This window comes from Macrobrachium rosenbergii, chromosome 13, assembly GCF_040412425.1.
Source record: "Macrobrachium rosenbergii isolate ZJJX-2024 chromosome 13, ASM4041242v1, whole genome shotgun sequence".
NCBI lineage: Eukaryota > Metazoa > Arthropoda > Malacostraca > Decapoda > Palaemonidae > Macrobrachium > Macrobrachium rosenbergii.
This window is the reverse complement of record NC_089753.1, coordinates 37,158,913-37,180,019: the sequence shown is the minus strand read 5'-3', so window position 1 is coordinate 37,180,019 and position 21,107 is coordinate 37,158,913. Positions and strand designations below refer to the sequence as shown.

General features: G+C 37.3%; 1 protein-coding gene and 1 long non-coding RNA gene across 7 annotated transcripts in view; one reads left to right on the top strand and one right to left on the bottom strand.

The window, feature by feature from the left end:
• Nucleotides 1–21,107, bottom strand: part of LOC136844587 (large neutral amino acids transporter small subunit 1) — a 232,219-nt gene that overhangs the window by 169,649 nt on the left and 41,463 nt on the right. The window lies entirely within an intron of this gene.
• Nucleotides 4,708–21,107, top strand: part of LOC136844591 (uncharacterized) — a 67,262-nt gene continuing 50,862 nt past the window's right edge. The window contains exons 1-2 of the long non-coding RNA XR_010854931.1: nucleotides 4,708–4,840; nucleotides 18,698–18,768. This is a non-coding gene — a long non-coding RNA (uncharacterized lncRNA). The remainder of the gene's footprint in view (nucleotides 4,841–18,697; nucleotides 18,769–21,107) is intronic.

Sequence of the window (21,107 nt, the reverse complement as noted above, 5' to 3'; positions counted from 1 at the left end):
TATATATATATATATATATATATATATATATATATATATATATATATATATATATATATATATATATATATATATATACATATATATATGAGAATTAGGAATGGTTAGGATGGTCTTTCAGCCGTGATTTGTTTTCCTATAATATTATCCTCTGTCAACCAGCTGAGTTAATAAAAAAAAATAAAAAAACGGCTAGCATCGACTCATTCCGTCCTTCGTATATGCCGCTGTGTCTGAGAGGTTTCAAGAAAATAACCGACTTGAGTCGCCGGACCGCTTCCCAGAAGTCCTTGCGTCTCGCAGACGATTCCTTGGGAGAAGATCTGCTAGGCGACTCGGAGGCACCTTGCAAGCGCTTTGGGAAAAGTTTTTGCCTTTTTTTCAGGGAATGTTGCGTTACCAGTGACTGCGGCGTTACGTTGAAGGAAACGGGAGGAAATGAGATTAATGTGCTTTTGTAACCAATGCTTAAGAGACGACGCGAACTTTTTTTTTTTTTTCGAGCTTAGGTTAGGCAACGGCGCTAAGATCTTCTTTGCATTGGCCTTTGCTCTTAAAAGAATAATTACAGAAGAAATGGAGGTGTCAGATCCTCAAGAATGTTTGCGTGCGTGTGCGTTTATATATATAATATATATATATATATATATATATATATATATATATATATATATATATATATATATATGTATGTATGTATGTATGTATGTATGTATGTATATAAATAAATATTATATATAGGCATATATATTTTATATATATATATAGTATATATATATATATATATATATATATATATATATATATATATATATATATATATAGTATATATATATATATATATTACATATATAATATATATACATATATATGTATATCACGCACACAAACACTCTTGAATATCTGACACCTCCACTTCTTCTGTCATTATTCTTTTAAGAGCAAAGGCCAATGGCAAGAACAACCAAGCTCCGTTGTCTAGCCTGAGCTCCAAAAAATAAAAACAAAAAAGTTCGTATCGTCTCTAAGCATTGGTTATGAAAGCGCAATCTCATTTCCTCTCGTTTCTTTCAACGTAACGCCACAGTCACTGACAACGCAACATTCCCTAAAAAAAAAAAAAAAAAAAAAAACACTTTTCCCAAAGCGCTCGGGACAAGGCATACCTTCTCCCGAGGAATCGTCTGCGAGACGCAAGGACTTCTCGGAAGCGGTCTCCGGTGACTCAAGCGGTTATTTTCTTGAAACCTCTCGGGCAAAGCAGCGGATATTGAAGGACGGAATGAGTCTCATACCCAGTATTTTTTTTTTTTTTAAATCTCACCTGGTTGGCAGAGGACAATATTATAGCAAAAAAAATAATCACGTCTGAAAGACCTCCTAATGCTTCCTAATTCCCCGAAGGAATGTCCATCTAACCTGTATTTAGAAATAATAGAGTTTGTGGAAATGTTTACGTTACGCCTGCATGACCTTCTGCTTACTGAGTATTCTTGTGCAATGATGCCTTCTGTAGATGCCTAAGGCACCCATATACACAATAACAAACCATTTAATACTCAAGGTTAAAACAATAGGTACTCACACACACACATACTGTACTGACACTCCCGTATATGCTGTAAAAGAGCAATTGCTTATCCTCACAGAGCAGCTGTACACGAGTAAAAACAAGTAAAAAATGCGCCAAAGTTTCTCCAGAGCAATCGAGTTTCCACGGCCAGGTGGTGGCCTGTCCTACAGCGCTGCCAGGCGCACGATCATGGTTAACTTTAACCTTAAATGAAATAAAAACTACTAAGGCTAGAAGACTGCAATTTGGTATGTTTGATGGGTGGAGGGTGGGTGATCAACATACCAATTTGCAGCGCTCTGGCCTCAGTAGTTTATAAGATGGGGGGGGGGCATAAAGCGCGGACGGACAGACAAAGCCATCTCAATGGTTTTCCTTCACAGAAAACTAAAACCCGTATACGTGCAAGCCATCTTTATGCATATGAAAAGCCTAAGTATGCATGAACTACTTTCATATGCAAACACAGCCTATGCATTATGAGATACCTTTATATGCATGAACAGCCTGTGTACTGAGATACCCTTATACGAATGAACAGCCTGTGTACAATGGGCTACCTACTGTACATACAAGTATTCATGAACACCCTACGCAAGTACAAAGTTCTTTTATACGCATGAACAGCCTGCGTACTCTGAGCTACCATTATACGCATGAGCGGCCTGTGAACAGATGAGACACCCTCATAAGCATGAACTTCCTGCACGGACGAAAAGCCAGCGTAATGAGCGTATGTATATAGAGCTACCTGTAAGCAGCCACGGGAAGCCACAATACAGAAGCTAGAGAGAGAGAGAGAGAGAGAGAGAGAGAGAGAGAGAGAGAGAGAGAGAGAGAGAGAGAGAGAGAGAGAGAGTCCGAACACAACTGTAAACTCAAAGATAAACTCACGACACCTCGACCTAACCTCCTCCCCTATCCGGAAGTAAACTAGAGAAGAGAACAGAAAGTCGACAGTCTTTTTAAACAGCTTGAAGGAAGGATTAGTGATATAAACAGCTTCTAGGAGATGAGCCGACTGGGGAAATTCGATAGGATCCAATCCCCCGCCTTGTGATGGGGCTTCCAGAGAGGAGAGACAACGCTTCCAGAGGTGGAAGCGTGGAGCTTACGATGTACTGTAAGCTTGCAGATGAGGAAATTTAAAGAAACGGTGCCAACGCACACAAACTCATAGAGTAGTTCTCGGTTCTACGACAGACAGCTCATTAGACACGGCAAGACTAGTTACGAGGTTTGCTCAGTATTTTCAGATCTCATGTTCATTCCTTTTTCGTTTTTAATACGCATATGTACTTTTGCTTTTTAGTTTTCTGTAAAAGAAAACTACTGAGATGGCTCTGTCTGTCCGGCAGCAATTTTTCTGTCCCCCCTCAGATCTTAAAAACTACTGAGTCTACAGGGCTGCAAATTGGTATATTGATCATCCACCCTCCAATCATCAAACATACCAAATTGCAGCCCTCTAGTTTCAGTAGTTTTTTTTATTTTATTAAAGGTTAAAGTTAGCTATGATCGTACGTCTGGCAACTCTATAGGTACCAACAACACAGGCCATCACCGGGCCGTGGCTGAAACTTTCATACAGCATTATACGCTGTACAGAAAACTTGATTCTTCGGTGCATTTTTTAATTGTTTTTTATTATACTGTGAATTCCTTGTCTTGATTCTCTGTTTACCTGTTTTCGTATATAGGCATTTTATTCGTTGTAAAATATGAAGAGAGCGTCTCGTTTACTCAATAATACGAAATACAAAACTTCGGCTAATCATACCTCAAAAATATAAATATTAAAAGCTTTCGTTTTCGTTTTGTGGAACTCTATCTACTAACCGCGTGTGCTTTTTCGGAGGGTATACAAATGCAAAGTGTTCCAGAGGCGACAAGAACAAAAACAATTACGGTCATAAAGAGCGCAAATTACATTACAAGTACTTACCGGAAGCTCATTCTTCTTACTTTAAACGTAATTACAACAGCAATAGTGCTACTAGTGTTAAAAAAATCCTTAAATCCTCGCTACTTCGGATATCAGCAACAGCAGCAATAATAATAATAATAATAATAATAATAATAATAATAATAATAATAATAATAATAATAATAATAATAACGAAAAGAAAGAAATAAAATTATACAGCAACTAAGTATATAAGTGGACCGTTCTGCCTGAAACGTTGGTCTGGTGTTTCGCTGGTCGGCTGTTCAAATTCGAATGGAGATTACCGTTGGCAAATTGCAATACCATCTGAGTCTTAATCATAATGATACTAAAAATAGAGAATAATATTACACAATTATCCATTGAATTAATAAAAGAGGGTGACAACAAACCATCTGTCCAATGGAAAATGAGAGGAAAAACCACACTGATAACTTCGATAACTCAGATTAAGGATACATTTTCCAAGGTGGAAAAAAATTTAAGTATACCTTGGTTTTACCAGACCACTGAGCTGATTAACAGCTCTCCTAGGGCTGGCCCAGAGGATTAGACTTATTTTACGTGGCTAAGAACCAATCGGTTACTTAGCAACGGGACCTACAGCTTATTGTGGAATCCGAACCACATTATAGCGAGAAATGAATTTCTATCATCAGAAATAAATTCCTCTAACTCTTCATCAGCCGGTCGGTGGAATTGAACTCCGGCCCATCGAGCGACAGTCTGAAGCTCAACCGACTCAGCCAAGGGAGAGATTCCAAGGTGGAAAAAAGTTATGGGTCCGAGTGGGTGGAGGGAGGGGGGGGGTGGGAGACACTTGCGTCACGTGCTTCCTCAGTGGCAGGTGGGAATGTGACAGTTTCGTCATTAATTGCCCCGTTACTGCCCCCCCCCCCACCCCGCCAGCCCCCCCACCCTCCTCTCTTCTTTTTCACTCTATCTGTTATCTTTGGTGAAACATTCTACTTTCTGCCAGCCGTTAAGTCTCTCTCTCTCTTTCTCTCTCTCTCTTACAAGTGTAACTTAGCTCTACACTTGGAGGAAAGATTAGGGTGGAGGCGATGTCCCGCGGAAAAGGTGAAGTCAGGTTGACAGCTGGGCAGCCATATTGGTCGTGGCAAGAAGCTCTGGGACACTCACGGGAGTAAACCAAGAGTGACCGACCTTCCTTGTCAGTCAGATCCATATTATCATTCGAGGCGGAAGTGTGGAGTTTTGTTATAGCTAATTTTTTACAGAATGCCAAGCTCTTGTTCAGCATTTGGTTGCACAGCAAGATACAACAAGTTACAAGATCCTACTCGGACATTTCATCGGTAAGTGAATTTCAAATTATGCATTTCTAATTTCCATAATTTACTCATAGAATTAGTGTACAATAACGTCTAGTAAACCTTGGTGTATACAGTTGGAGTTACAGTTATATCTTTAACTTGCGATGGAGCATCCTCAAATTTGTCTATGATTAAATACCTTGGTTGCACTTTTGAAAGTGATACCGTTGAATCTGCCTTTCCTCATCCTGTGACAAAGAAACCTGTCTGCATATTCTTAGACCCGTGTCATATGCTTAAGCTTGTGCGCAATTGCTTTGGAGATAAGAAAACTTTAATTGATAAAGACAGTAATTTTGTGAAATGGAAATATATACATTGAATTGCTGCACGACCTCCAAGAAAAGGAAGAACTTCATTTAGCCAACAAACTACGGGCTGCACATATTGCGTGGATCAGGAAAAAAATGAATGTTAAGTTAGCAGCACAATTGCTTAGTGAATCGGTTGGAACCTCTTTGAGATATTGTCTCGATGAAAATATAGGTGAATTTAGTGGTTGTGAAGCGACTATTGACTTTATTGTGCTCTTTAAAAACCTTTTTGACATAATGAACTCTAGAAATTTGAAATCTAGGGGCTACAAATGTCCAGTTCAGAAGAGAAATATTGACCAAATCAAGGATTTTCTTGTAATAGCTGAAACGTATATTAGATCATTAAAATTTAGTGATGGCCAAGATATAATAAACACAAAAAGAAAAACTGGATTTCTTGGTTTTCTCTTTTGTATAAGAAGTCTGCAAATTATCTATGAAAGATATATTTCGGCTTTTGAGGCACCATTGACATTTCTGTTGACTTACAAATTAAGTCAAGACCATATTGAGCTTTTTTTTGGACAAATAAGGAGTATGGGGGGGAGCTAACAACAATCCCACGGTTAGACAATTCTCAGCTGCCTATAAAAGCTACTTGTGCATAACGACATAATGGATGTTGTTAAGGGCAACTGTTTACCATTAAAATCCGTGCCAATATTAACAGTTGCAAGTACATATGGAAATAATGCATCTATAAGAGGTATAAATATGTCTCTTTTGAGAAATAAAGTTTTAGATGAGTGTGATACGGATGAGACAAACAACGGTGATGATGAATAATTATGTTTACATGCCAAGCAATACCCATTTGACAAAATGTGCAAACCACATTGTTGTATATATTGCGGTGTTTGTGGCATTTTCTTTGAAAAAGGGTTTACATTGTGAAATATGCATTGATGCATTAACCATGTCGAATGGCAGTGATCGCCATTCTCTTATTAAACTGAAAACCAAAGGAAAATTGATAAACCCATCAGATGATGTAATAGACATATGCATAATTTGTGAGAAGAAACTAAGAGAAATATATCCTGTACAAAATCTTTAGTAAAAACAGATTTTCATAAGTTAGTCACATCAGTTTTAGCAGTCTATAAAGACAAAGAAATCTTTACTAACTTTGGGTATCATATGTACGATACTGATCCTTTGGACAATCATATACATTTATTAACAAAAGCAATTGCTGAAAAATATTTGAATGTAAGGTACCATTACGTTGGAAAACGACTAACTGCTAAGCTGCAAACTCAAGTTTCAGTGAAGAGTAGACAATCATACACAAAACTTATCCAGTTTAGCGGCCAATGATTTAATGTGAATTGCATGTTTTTTTTTCTTTCTTTTTCATGAGTAAAATGATCGTGCTTTGATTTCTTATGTTTTACCAGCACTATTGTAAATATTTCCTTAATAAACAACAGTAAATACTGACGTATTTAGTGAAGAGTTTGAGTTACCCAAAGTGTCCCACTCCTGCTTCTTGCCACGACTGGGCGTGGCCGAGTACCTGTCAACCTGGCTTCACCCAGGAGTACGGCTTAATCCCCTCACCCCGTCTCCAGGCCAATATTCTACCTCTATGGCTCTACAGTACATGCCTCTCTTCTGAAAAACTTGCAAAGCAACCACATGACTCTTTCAAACACATAAACACCACACACATACACGAACACACGGACACACATACGTACACACATGCATGCAACGCCTCTACAACCATCACAGGTGAAACCTTGCACTACCGCTTCAGTAAAACTTCAAAAGTGCCACGTGGCACACACACTCTCTCTCTCTCTCAGTGCCACCTGATCTCTTCCAGCACCGGAGCAGCAGCAGCCGAATGAAAGGCAAGTCTAAAGGGATTAAGGGAAGGCCCCTAGACACTCCAACGCCTCCTCTCACATGACTCTTCTCTCCGGAAGCGAGTCGGCGAAGGGGAGGGTGGGGAGGACAGTGCTACTTAGGTCATCTAGGTATAGTATTTCCACCCTACTCTGGCTTGACAGACACCCTACTCTGGCTTGACGGATTTTTCGCATTTGGCCGTTCGACAGTTGATTTTAATTTTGCATAAAATGTCACTTCCTGAAAATAAAATACTTAATTTTAACAGATCATGATTCTGCCGTTTTAACATTGACTTCAGCCATACCTTAAGGCCTTGGAGGCTATTGGTGGATGTCATGGTAATGTGAAGGCTAGTGGTAAAATGGTAAAGTTTGTAATGGGTACAATGTCAAAATTATAGTGGTGAAATGTAAAGAACTGTCAAGGCACTTGTTTATGGTAAAAGCGTTACATTTGGTATTGATATACTTGGTGAACTTTCAAAAACTTTAATTTGATAAAATATAAAGCTATGTAATGTTAAGATTTACTAAAAGTAAAGTATATCTTAGTTTAACCAGACCACTGAGCTGATTAACAGCTCTCCTAGGACTGGCCCGAAGGATTAGATTTATTTTACGTGGCTAAGAACCAACTGGTTACCTAGCAACGGGACCTACAGCTTATTGTGGAATCCGAACCACATTATAGCGAGAAGTGAATTTCTATCACCAGAAATAAATTCCTCTTATTCTTCACTGGCCGGTCGGAGATTCGAACTCGCGGTCAGCAGAGTGCTAGCTGAGAACGGAACCCACTCGCCCAACGAAGAACCGTTAAGATTTACTAATGATATATCAGTCAAAATCTGAATCGGCGAAATAAAACTTAAAGTAATGTTAAAATGTAAAGTTCGATTCTGGCAACAGTATAAAATTGTTCATTGATGAAAATTGGTTCTAGGACCAACAAGTGAAAATGTGCCGGGTTTCTTCGGCGCAATCGAGTTTTCTGTACAGCCGAAAATAGGTCTACCTTTCGTTGATCTAGGTATAATGCTGTATGAGCCGCGCACCATCAAACTTTAACCACGGCCCGGTGGTGGCCTATCCTATATCATTGCCACAAACACGATTATGGCTAACTTTAACCTTAAATAAAATAAAAACTACTGAGGCTAGAGGGCTGCAATCTGGCATGTTCGATGATTGGAGGGTGGATTATCAACATACCAATTTGCAGCCCTCTATCCTCGGTAGATTTTAGATCTGAGGGCGGAGAGAAAAAGTGCGGACGGACAGACAAAGCCGGCGCAATAGTTCTCTTTTACAGAAAACTAAAAGCTTTACAATACGTCCGAAATTGCATTGATAAAAGAGTCAGAGCCTCATGTTGTTGATCTTTTCTTTTGCAAGAGAAACAACTTACCTAACAGCCCAGAAACAGTAAAATCTAATTCGGTATAAAATAGAATCACTAAAGTGTCAAGTAGGTCCATGAAACACAGTGCATTACGAATTCTAAAATACAATTATTTCTGTAATCATATTTAATCCTTTCGACATTCTTAGTGATAAACGACTAAATTCTACTTGTGTTGTATTGTAAGAAATTATGTTTTCATTAAGTATTCGCGCAAAGCAACTACAAAACTGCCTATATCAGTTACGGATAAAAATTGTGATCGTTTCGAGATAAAAGAAAAATCCACATGAAATATAAAATACTACTTTTGAAAATATAACACTAGTAAAAACTCACCCAAATCCATTACATAATTACAAAAGCATATATAACAATCAAAGCTCATTCAAACCCACCATAGAATTACAAAAGCATATTATAACAATCAAAGCTCATTCAAATCCATCATAGAATTATAAAAGCATATATATAACAATCAAAGCTCATTCAAATCCATCAAAGAATTATAAAAGCATACATAACAATCAAAGCTCATTCAAATCCATCATAGAATTATAAAAGCACATATAACAATCAAAACTCATTCAAATCCATCATAAAATTACAAAAACATACATAACAATCAAAGCTCATTCAAACCCACCACAGAATTACAAAAGCATACATAACAATCAAAGCTCATTCAAACCCACCATAGAATTACAAAAGCATACATAACAATCAAAACTCATTCAAACCCACCATAGAATTACCAAAGCATAAGCATTTGAAACAAAGTAATAAATGGACGCGATTGGCATATCATAAAACCATGAGATGCATTATCCTAGGCAACTGCAACGTAAGACAACGCAAACAGGCAAAGAAGACAAAGGGTTCTTTGTTAAGAGGCTGTAATCCGAAATTATTGCTCCACCGTCCTCATGCTCCTAGTCACTTTTCCTATTCTGGACCGGTCGTTTGCGTCAGCGCCTTCAACAGATTCACTGTATTGACAACAGCAGAGAGAGAGAGAGAGAGAGAGAGAGAGAGAGAGAGAGAGAGAGAGAGAGAGAGAATGCCTAAAACCTAACTTTCTCATTTTTAACACTTAAAATCCACTTCCCACTTCAAATAAGTAGCGAAAAAAAAAACTTCAGTTAAAATCGAAACTATCATCGTCCCTACCAGTAAACGTGGAAATCGAACTTGATGCAATGAAAATAGCAGAATAGAATAGAATATAAAATTTATGCCAAAAGCCAAGCGCTGGGACCTATGAGGTCATTCGGTGCTGAAATGGAAATTGACCGTAAAATGACTTTTAAAGGAGCAACAGGAGGAAAACCTCGCAGTTGCACTATGAATCAGCTGTTAGGAGAGGGTGGAATGTAAGATGGAAGAAAGTAAACATGAACGGAGGTACAGTAAAAGAAATGAAAGGGGTTGCAGCTAGTGGCCGAAGGGACGCTGCAAACAGCCTTATTTAATGCCTAAAGTGCACCGCATGAGGCGCACTGAGGGCACCATTCCCCTACGGGGACAATTAAAATAATAAAGAATTTTGCCATGTTCTTTACTGGTTTCTGAGCCTTATGTGACTTATATTATCTATCATACCAGACAGTTTAGGTTCGTTTTAGATTTCAGTGATGTTTTGTTTTAACAAAGCATGAACCTTTTCTTAACCTATCGATATATTTTTTCTTTGCTGTAAAGATAAAGAACTGCGATCGTTCAGAATACGTAGAATAAACCGTAATCTGTCTTCCAGATATCGAGGTAATGCGCTGACAGAAGTAATCGCCATGATAATGAAGTGTAATGAACTGTTAATTACGAAATAATGGAATGTAAATTATATAATAACGAAGATAAAACGTAACAGTCAAAGATATTATAGACGAAAATACAAAACAATAAAATGTAGTCGCAAAATAACGTAAAAGAAAAAAGGGCAAAATGAAGATTAGATTAACGAGTAAAGAATGAAATAATGAAGTGACCAAAGAGTTAAATATTGGATAATGACGGACAGGCCATTAAATAACGAGGTGTAACGACGTACAAGAAGTAGAAAGCAGACAGAAAGCAGATGGAAAGCATCTCCGCTGATGTTACGTCACGGAAACAAGACCAAGTTACGCAAGCTTATCCCAGTAAATGGCAGCGAGCGATTCTCTGAAGTAATTGAAGTAAATGTGAAGAAAACTGTTTTGTAATTTACTTTCGTTCTTTGTCACAGACATCTTCTACGTCTTTTGGTCCTTTTGGTTATCTGTTTATTCTCATTTTGGCTTTGTTCGTCATCTCCTTCGTCTTCCCTTCCGATGTATACCTCGTGTTTTCCCATGGCTTATTCATCGTATTCTTTAATTTTTTCTAACTTTTCATCCCGTTCCTTAATTGTTGTCGGCTATTTCATCCTATTCTTTTAACTGTTTTCTACTTTTTCATCCGATTCCTTAATTGTTTTCTAGTTTTTCATCCTATTCTTTTAACTGTTTTCTACTTTTTCATCCTATTCTTTAATTGTTTTCTACTTTTTCATCCTATTCTTTTAACTGTTTTCTACTTTTAAATCCAATTCTTTGTTGTCTGCTTTTCATCCTATTCCTAATTGTTTGCTACTTTTTCATCCTATTCTTTTAACTGTTTCCTACTTTTAAATCCAATTCTTTGTTGTCTACTTTTCATCCTATTCCTTAACTATTTTCTACTCTTTCACCCTTTTCTACTTTTCATCCTATTCTTTGTTTTCTAATATTCATCCTATTCCTTAACTGTTTTCTATTTTTTCATCATATTCTTTAATTGTTTTCTACTTTTTCATATATTCCTTAATTGTTTTCTACTGTACTTTGTCATCCCGTTCCTTAAATGTTTTCGGCTTTTTCATCCTATTCTTTTTTCCTACTTTTTCATCCTATTCCCTAACTGTTTTCGGCTTTTTCATCACATTATTTAATTGTTCATCGTATTCTTTAATTGGCTTCTGTATTTTTATCCTATTCTTTAACTGTTTTCTACTTTTTCATCCTTCTCATTCCTCTTTTACTTGTTCTCTTACTGTTCACCTACTCTCTTTTCCTCCTGTCATTCGTTTTCTTTTTCTCTTATTATTTTACCTCCTCCCCCATTACTGCTCCTAATCGACTGTTTTCTCATCCACATCCATCTCCTTTCCCGTGCGAATCCATTTTTAACTCATTCCTCGTCCTTACTCCCCCCAACCCAATCTCCCTTCCAAGAACAGACGCAACTTGACTCGTTTACAAGACGCCCACGAAGGAAAGCCATAAAATGGGGCGGGGTACTGCCCATCAAGTACGTCCAGTGCGGCTAACCTGACCAGTTCTCTCTCTCTCTCTCTCTCTCTCTCTCTCTCTCTCTCTCTCTTGGTACGTGAGTTAACTTTGTATTAACGCCTACGGCAAAATTCGAGAGGGATGCCTTATATGGCAATGCGACTGAAAGGAAATAGGTTATTATTATTATTATTATTATTATTATTATTATTATTATTATTATTATTATTATTATTATTATTATAACTGATGCCAAAACATTTCCACAGAACAAGCCCAAATACCCACTACTTACAAAGCAAGTTTACATGTATGAAAAAAACTGGAGGATAATGCAAAGATCCGAACAAATAAATAACGTACAAGTATAATGAACCAACAACTGAAAAACATATACTTACATACATACACGACGCAATTTAGAAAATAAGGCAATGGTGCAAGGTTTGAAGAACTGACACTTTCCACTAATGATAATGAAAATACTCGTTCAATTTAGCAAAGGCTTGAATGAACAAAATCAAAAGGAAACGAACTGGACACGGAAACGATAAGAAACGAAACTTTCAGTAACTCAAACAAAAGGCAAATGATTAAAACGTGCGGAGAATGGATATCAGGAAACAAAAAAAAAATAATTATATAAAAAATGTTATAAACACGGCATTGGAATACAAAGAGATTTTTACAAAGAAGAAGAATAATATTAATAATATAAGAAAATTATCCTCGGTAAGGAGAGTGTAAATCATCAAACAAAAAAAAATGGAAATAAAAAATTATATAAACGCGCGATTAGAATACCAGGAATTCTTTAAACAAAAAAAAAAATATACGAAAATTATCGCGGACCTTCACAGAATACAAAAACGGTAACCTCTCTTCCTACAAACCACTGAACCCTTGATGTTGCCATACACAAACATACAAACAAACACGCAGACACGCGCACACCTGCTAGCATCATCAGCACCACCATCAACCAGGTGAACCATAGCCTCTGAGGCCCCGTATAGTAGATCCAGCGGTAAGATAAGAAAATCGTTCGGGGTTATATAGATCCCTGAACCAACAGAGTGAGTCGAGTCCTACATATTGCATAACCAGATGTCCGAGCTTATAGGTATGAGTGGTGGGGAAAGCTGCTAGATTCCGCTGAAAATGTGTGACTAAATGTATGAAGAGATATTACGTACATTAGAAATAATAATAATAATAATAATAATTCTTAATTAATGCACAGTACTATAATATATTAATAAGGGTATTAACTTGCACGGCCTGTGAATGTTCCCCGGAAAAAAAAAAAGTCCTGAACTCACAATTAAACAGTAATCATGTTAACTGTCACAATTAAATAGGATACTAACTCATAATTAAATAGGATACACAATAACTCTCACAATTAAATAGGATACATAAAAACTCTCACAATTAAATAATATACATACCATCTCTCACAGTTAAATAGGATACATGCTAACTCTCACAGTTAAATAGGATACATTATTAACTCTCACAATTACATATGATACATAATAACCCTCACAATTAAACAGGATACATACTAACTCTCACAGTTAAATAGGATACACAATAACTCTCACAATTACATCGGATACATAACTCTCACAATTAAATCGGACACATAACTCTCACAATTAAATCGGATACATAACTCTCACAATTAAATTATACATACTAACTCTCACAATTAAATCGGATACATACTAACTCTCGCAGTTAAATAAGATACATAATAACTCTCACAATTAAATCGGATACATAACTCTCACAATTAAATAAGACACACTAACTCTCGCAATTAAATAGGACACATAAAACCTCTCACAATTAAATAGGATTCATAATAATTCGCAAAATTAAATATGATACATAACTCTCACAATTACATAGAATGCATAATAACTCTCACAATTAAATAGACTGCATAATAACTCTCACAATTAAATAGGATACATAATAACTCCTTCTTTTCAGTAAGCCGCAGCACTTGAGCCCTTAAAATGATTAATTGACTCCCATCGTCGACGACGGGTTAATGAAGCAATCGAGAAAATCAATCAAATGATCTTCTGATACCGCCCCCTCCCCTCTCCCCCTCGTATCAGCACAATGAATCCAGCTGTTATGCTCGGTCATATCTCTCTCTCTCTCTCTCTCTCTCTCTCTCTCTCTCTCTCTCTCTCTCTCTCTCTCTCTCTCAGTTAGTGAATCTAAAACAATATCTTTAATAAAATAAAAAGCAGCACCACGCACGTGAACTCCTTTCAACAGCCCACTTCCTATTACGTTTGTTGACTTAGAAAGCATGTAATCTTTTAATCTCCAGTGACCTTCATTTGAAAAAGGCAATTGTGTGTCTATCGCTCCACGTTTGGGTTCGGTCCTATCATTTCTCATAAACCAATCCTTATTTTTTTCTCGCCAGGCGTGAGCTAAATGAGTTCCTTGGTTTTGCAGTTCATTCTGGTGCCCCTCATTAAATTAACTAACAAATAGACACATGGTAGATTTGTGCCGACTCCCAGACTGATGGCACTGAGAGCCAACTCCTGAGTCTTTGCTAAAACATAATGTTATATTACGTCAAAAATAAATACAACAATTATGAAGAGTATATAGCCTCGTGTGCCACGAATAGTAATCTGTTCAATAAGCATCTTGTAACCTCATTGCACAGTTGATTCATCTCATTGCACAACTGATTTGATACTTCGGCAACCAAAACAACACTGACTGTCTTTCTTCCACTACTTCGGCAACCAAAACAACACTGATTGCCTTTCCTCCACAACAGCGTTTGTCTTGGAACTTACGACCTAATTAAATAATGAAAACCGAACAAATTAAACTGCCAACCTTCAAAGTTTATCATTTTACTGCCGAAACTAAATGACTAGCGAGGGTAATGCTATTCTATTCAACACAGGACAGATATACGTAATTATCACACCTTTAATGCGAAACTAAAATCCTCAAGGACTGACCAGATAATATGACACAAAGTCAAAAATGCATGTTGAAAATATGGGGATCTCTCGAACAGAAGAGAATATAGAACTTAGGCCAAAGGCCAAGCGCTGGGACCTATAAGCTCATTCAGCGCTGAAAGGGAAATAGAAGTAAGGAGGTTTGAAAGGTGTAACAGGAGGAAAGCCTCGCAGTTGCACTACGAAACAAAATGTTATGGGGGGTGGAAAGTCAGATGTAAGAGAATATGAACGGAGGTAGAGTAAAAGGAATGAAAGAGATTGCAGCTAGGGGCCGAAGGGACGCTGCAAAGACCCTTACGTAATGCCTACAGTGCACCAGTTGAGGTGCACTGACGGCGCTACCCCCCTACGGGGGAGGGAGGGTCTCTCGAGGACCGTCTCAGCTTCTATTCTCAACAACGCCAAAATGAATTCATCATTATCATCATCAGGGTCTAGAGACCTTGATCATCATCATCGTCACCTCCAACACCGTGAGACTCAGAAAAGCTCTCTGTCATTCTTCCCATTATTACGAATCAAAATCGGCATTAGATCGTGTGGATCCCACGGGACAACTCGGAAAGTCTCCTAAAAGTGCTGAGAAAGCTTAAGAATGTCCAAATGACAGGAAAGTCAACACTAAGCCAAGGTAACTGATTGATTAGGTTCTTTAAATTTGCAGGCATATAACTAGGGTCATCGACACAGAGAGAGAGAGAGAGAGAGAGAGAGAGAGAGAGAGAGAGAGAGAGAGAGAGAGGCCTACAAGCGAAAACAACAAAATACAAACAGCTCAACATTTCTTTCTCTCCTTCTTTTATTATTATTATTATTATTATTATTATTATTATTATTATTATTATTATTATTATTATTATTATGGGTACAATTTCCAATGGCATATCCCATATTATTATTATTATTATTATTATTATTATTATTATTATTATTATTACTCAGAAGATGAACCCTATTCACAAGGAACAAGCCCGCAGGGGCCACTGACTTGAAATTCAGGCTTCCAACGAATACGGCGCTCATTAGAAAGAAGCTCGAAAAACAAACAACATGCTTAAAAGCAATGCGCATCAATTAATAGAAACTCAAACCTACCTACTTCGTGCTCCCTCTCATCCCCGACCAAACACAATGACCGACATCGACGAGAGGTACCACGTGTTCGATCCACCGGCCTTAAGCCGCTTACACTCCCCTTTTTCGGCAGCAAATCAAAGGAGGTGAAGATCGAACGGATTAATCAAGAGAGGGGAAAAGAGACGGCATGGAATGGTTGTTGGCCGGCTCCAGCTGGCCCGATCTCCTTACTGATACCAAAATTATTATTTGATGATGGCCGGGATTGCGAAAGAAAAGAAGGGAGGAGGGCCATGGAGAGGGGAGGACCATGGAGGGTGGGGGACCGTGGAAGGAGGAGGTCCGTGGAGGGAGGAGGTCCGTGGAGGGAGGAGGACCATGGAGGGAGGAGGTCCGTGGAGGGAGGAGGACCATGGAGGGAGGAGGACCGTGGAGGGAGGAGGGCCATGGAGGGAGGAGGTCCGTGGAGGGAGGAGGGCCATGGGGTAGTTCTGGGGTGGGGGTTAGGGAGTGAGGCTGATCAGAGGGTTAACCAAGACTAGGGCTATACTAGGGGATTAGGAAGGGGGGAGTGGTAGGTGGTTGATTGCAAGGTTACCCATGGCTGGAACTGGGTAGAGGCACAAGTGGGAGGGGATGGGAGGAGGGGAGGGGGTTGGAAGATGCCAGTTGCAGGACTATCCAGGGTTTGGATTGGGTCGTGAGGGACTGAGAACGGGCGGGGTGGGGGTGGAAGAGAAGGGACGAATATGGAAGACGGAAGAGGGTGGTTGCAGGGTAAGTCTGCAGCAACTGTTCCCTGTCTGACCATGTGTCTGCGGGACGCCTCCGAAGGCAAATATAACAGCCACCATACCTACTCTATCCCGACTCGAACGACTCAAGAGTGAATTCCTTCTCTTCTTACTTCCCTTTCCTTGTTACAGAGATAAAGAGAATTCAATCTCTATTAACTAACAAATGAAGATCAGTGCTTAAATACACAGGGGACAAAGAGTTAGAAAATGTGGAAAAATCTAGGTACGACCGAGTACGGTTCTATAAATAACCATTTGAAAAAATACTGGTACTTTAAAATCAACGTTTCAATTTCATTTTCGCGTTTAAAATACAAATGTCATGCGTGTGAGCGGCAAATAAAAAGGATAGTTACATTCCATTCGTAATACGCACCTCCAGCTATAGAAGGAAAGGCTATGGACCATACAAGAAAAGGAGAGAGGGCATAAAAAAAAAAAAAAAGGAAAGTCGGGCTACACACTCAACCGCAAATTACGGGTTAAAAATATATCTGATTTTCTTCCAGACTTTTCGAAGGTTATGATAGTCACTCTCTTACCATACATACAGCACTCTGTTTCCTCCTTCCTTCGATACATATACGCACACCTCTCTCTATCTATCTCTCTCTCTCTCTCTCTCTCTCTCTCTATATATATATATATATATATATATATATATATATATATATATATATATATATATATATATATATTTCAACACTGCCTTTTTCCATTGACAGGAATGCTCCCAAGAAGGCAACTGATATATATATATATATGTGTGTGTGTGTGTGTGTGTGTGTGTGTGTGTATATATATATATATATATATATATATATATATATATATATATATATATATATATATATATATATATATATATATATATATATATATATAAAGTAGCAGGATGTGCAAAAGATTGCGAAGAGACTGAGTGTGTCTATGGAACCCAAGGTGGGAGTGAATAAAGGGCGTGTTGAGCCAGCTCTTCTTTATGGATGTGAAGTATGAGTGCTGAACGTGAAAGAGGAATAAAGGCTGAGATGAATTACCCGAGTATCACATGTGGATTGAGAACCACTAGAAGGGTGAGAAATGTGGTGATATGTAAAGATAAAGGGCTTTGGGTAGGTGAAGGTAGGACCGGTGTCCTGGGACGGCTCGGTCTTGTGAAAGGATAAAGGACTGTACATTGGTAACAAGCGCAAACCTAAAAAGTTCTGGATAATAGCATGAAAGAAGTCACGGATATTTTAGCCTTGCCATTACCTCAAAAAAGATACAGAATCCTTTCATGCACACTGAAGACACCTTTCAAACCACAAAGCTTCCTTTTCTTATTCAGCACAGTTCCGATTCCAATGTTAAGTGAGCCTTTTTGGAATTAAAATTAAAACCTGTAAAGCCAGATAAAAATATAAAACTTAACAAACTTAGTTGCGCATTCATGGAACAAAAAGGTTTCGCACATGTGGGGGCCTAATCTCGCCTGCTGTGGCTTCAGCCTGGCCTTACCCTTGCAGTCAAGGACAGAAAGCACGAGACCTAATTCCAGACTTAGTCGTTGGAACCCGAGACTGAGGCAAGGTTAACCAAGGAGTTAATTCGCCCTCGAGGCCTTCAACATTATATATATATATATATATATATATATATATATATATATATATATATATATATATATATATATATATAGTGTGTGTATATGTACCAGTATACACATCCATATATATATATATATATATATATATATATATATATATATATATATATATATATATATATATATATATATATATATATATACATATATATATATATACATATATATATTTATTATATGTTATAATATATATATAACCATTTTACAAGTGTTTATTTGTCTCTGTGAAAATTCTGATGCTTTGCTTGCAGATTCGTCATTCATTATGAAGATGTACTTTTAAAATGTCTTTTTCTTACAGATAAATTGTATATCATGTAATCTTACGATGCTTTGGTATGTTTTTTCCCTTTGTTTAAAATATGGAATTGTATACAGCCTGTTGCAGAGAGAGAGAGGGAAGATCTTATTGTTTCCATATTTACACAGGTGTCCAGTAACTCGCACTTAGAGGCAAAAGGACCCCTCTTATCCTATCGTGATGAGCTGTCAGCCAATCGGTGAGTTGTCTATTATACATTTGTTCTGCATGCTTACCCCATATTTATTAGCTGCGTCTGTGCTTATTCTTTTTCATAATCTGGAAAAGAAAGAATGAGTGAGAGAGGTACTTGAAGTTGACATGCAGTCAGCCAACCAATTTTGGGTCTAAAAGCGCTTACTTCTGCTTGTTCAGCTGTGTGAGTGTCCCAGAAAATGTCTATCATAGATAAGAGATCAGGTGCTCGAAGCTCAGCCGTGTATGTATTCATACACGTGTATACTTGTATATGTATGAATGTATACATACTCTATGTATCATGTATTCTGGAAGGGCTTGTTGGAGTGTTAAGTGCAGTGCTGTTCCAAAGACAGTCAGTCAGCCAAAGGGGTCCCTGAGATAAGCATCTCTCTCTCTCTCTCTCAATAATTCCATATATAAGAGTTACTGAAGGTTTACTGTTTGTACAAGCTCTGTTAAAACTCACCCCAGGAGTGTGTTAATTTTGTAGAAGGTGATCAAGAATATTGTTTTGTGCAAGCATTGTGTAAAGTGTGTGATGGTACATTTTTACAAAAGGTAATGTGGTGATTACTGAGTTCTGTTATGTTTAAGAGAAGTAATCTTTTGAAAGATTGATATAATCTTTAAGCATATATTTTGGTGGTTGGTGTGTTAAGCATATATTTTTGGTGGTTGGTATATTTCCATTTTTGCATATCGCATTCTTATACGTCTGTGCTGTCATATTACTATAATTTTATAATTACTGTGGTTTGCTGGTGATTTCTTAACATTTTGTTAGTGCCTACCTGTTATTGAGATTTTAGAGAATGTTTATGTGGATTCCAGTCAGTAATATTTTGGTGAATGTTTGTGTTAATTAATCAGGTATATACTTGGCACTTGAGTGATAGTTAATAGTTTGAATCTTATCTAACCAAATTGCTTTCTTAATAAGTTAAAGTTTTGTGAATTAAACTTGATTCAGAAATACTTAAATCTTACAATTTTGTCAATTAACAGTAAATCTTTTGAGATTGTGAACTTTGCATATAACTTTTGAACTTAGAAATAAACCTGTTTGTTTAAAGTTTTTTAAAACACAGTGTTTCATTTTGACCACCAGTAATTAGAGACATTAATGTGTACAAGCTAAGTGATGTATCTGTTTGTTCACCTAAGACTTATCTAGGTAAAACAGAACCAGAGAGACAGATAGTATTTGTTGAAGTGATACCCATTTTCCACTAGTCTGGATATAACTTAATAATTGTTGCCTCACCCATAACTTGATGAAGTTACATTGATTTTCTCAAGTGATAAGTAAGTTTTATGGGATCATTGTACCTTTAGTGATTCAGTCATACTCTTTTTTATGAGGTTTCAAGTATCTGGTTGATGTGAGGTAACTTTTTGGTATTATTATTTGTGTAATAACCAGGTGCTTGATCACTTTGTGACAATATATATAATATATATACATACAGTATATATATATATATATATAATGTATAAACACACACACACACACACACACACACACACATATATATATATATATATATATATATATATATATATATATATATATATATATATATATATATATATATATATATATATATATATATATGTTAAAACAGAATTCCATCAAATATAGCATTAACTTTCTACATTTTGGCATTTCTGTGGGCTCCTTATTTTGATATATATATATATATATATATAATGTATATACATATATGTATATGTATATACATACATATATATATATATATATATATATATATATATAGTCAAGGGTTTAAGCTCTTTGTTGGGTGAGTCGGTAGAGCTGCGGACTGACACTCGATGGGCTGGAGTTCAATTCTCCAGCTGGCTGATGAAGAGTTAGAGGAATTTTTTTCTGGTGATAGAAATTCATTTCTCGCTATAATGTGGTTCAGATTCCACAATAAGCTGTAGGTCCCGTTGCTAAGTAACCAATTGGTTCTTAGCCACGTAAAATAACAAGTCTAATTCTTCGGGCCAGCCCTAGGAGAGCTGTTAATCAGCTCAGTGGTCTGGTAAAACTAAGGTATTCTTAACTTAGTCAAGGATTTACATTCCTCCCTCCTATTTAGCTGCTATCTAGCTACCTTCTACGGAAAAATCATCATTTCAGTCAGCTTACAGTTGGCGCCAATATGGCGGAACCCAGTTGTTTTCCACTTATATGGACCAAGGACGCATGCCTTCATAGCCTACAGGAAATGCCTGGGCATGGTATACAACAGGTCTCCCTCTTTCAAACCCCTTGCTACCAGCACACACCTAGATTCGCCCCCCCCTTTGGGGTAATGTTTTCGAAGTAGG